At 67.5% G+C, this 1,111-nt stretch overlaps 1 long non-coding RNA gene across 1 annotated transcript; it reads right to left on the minus strand.

Moving 5' to 3' along the window:
- Window positions 1–1,059, minus strand: LOC105310859. Its single transcript, XR_897567.2, has 2 exons — window positions 898–1,059; window positions 1–682 (listed from the first exon to the last, which is right to left on the minus strand). It is a non-coding gene; the product is annotated as an uncharacterized LOC105310859 (long non-coding RNA).
- Window positions 1,060–1,111: the final 52 nt, after the last annotated feature.

Consider the following 1,111-nt stretch of genomic DNA (forward strand, 5'->3'; position numbering starts at 1 on the left):
CAGACACGCCCACTATGGGCGACTGTCTCTCTACTTTGGAGAGTAGGTTAAATCTCAGCTCTGACTCCCCATCTTGGGGAGACAAAGAGAAGACCTCCACCCAGCCGGCCACATGGCCACTGGGGGCTTGATGGGGCCACGGGACCCGGGCAGGGGCCGGACCACGCCTGCCCGGTCTTCGACTGTCCCGTGGGCTCTGCAGGGGGTGGGGCAGAGTCGCAGGCGCAGAGGCGCCGCCCAGGGCCTGCACTCGGCGGGGAGGGGGAGGCCCCCCCCCACACCCTGTGGAGCAGACCCTGGTCCCACACGGCCAAAGGCTCGACAGTGATGACGCGGAACGGCCCTCAGAGTGACCTGTGACATCCGAACCCTTCCGGGGGACACAGGCTCCGGAGCCCAGCGACCCGTGGAGCATGGAAAGGCAGACAAGCGGCACTCGCCTGCCCCTCGGGGGAACAGAGCTGCCCGGCAGTCTGCTACGCACGTGGGCGCACGGCACACACACATGGAGGCACGCCCTGGGGAGCCTCCGGCGACAAGGCCACGGTGGCACTACAGGGTCCCCGGGCCCTTTGGATACCAGGGGCGCCCAGGGACGGGTCTCAGCCAAGGCTGCTAGAAGGTGGCGGTGCGAGGACACCAGGGCGTGTCCGGGTACAGGCGGCAGTGGACGGAGCGGAACCTGTGGGGACAGAGTGGGGGGCTGGTCCGTGGGGGGCGAGAGTGACAAGTACCCTCCTCCGGACTCACAGCACTGGGCGCCCTGCTTTGCCTTGAGCAGGGGTCCTGGGGGCACTCTTTAGAGTCCTGCTGCCTAGTGACGGCCAGCTCCGGTTCCACCAGGCCCCCAGGGAACGCTGCTGAGCCCCCCCCACACACCAGGGCCTCGTTCCTCACCTGGACGGGTCAGCCTCCACCGAGAAGGGCCCCTTAACGTGGACGGAATTCCGCTTGTTTTCAAACATGCCGTAGCTCAGGGTCACCTGTGTGGACAGGGCAGAGTGAGGCTGGCGGGGCCCCAGTGCCCCCAGCTCTGCCCAAAGCTGGCCCTGTGGCTGGGACCGGGGAAAGAGCCCCCGCCTCAGACCACGAAGCAAGGCTGACGAGGCAC

Source organism: Pteropus vampyrus, unplaced genomic scaffold (assembly GCF_000151845.1).
Source record: "Pteropus vampyrus isolate Shadow unplaced genomic scaffold, Pvam_2.0 Scaffold13579, whole genome shotgun sequence".
Taxonomy (NCBI): domain Eukaryota; kingdom Metazoa; phylum Chordata; class Mammalia; order Chiroptera; family Pteropodidae; genus Pteropus; species Pteropus vampyrus.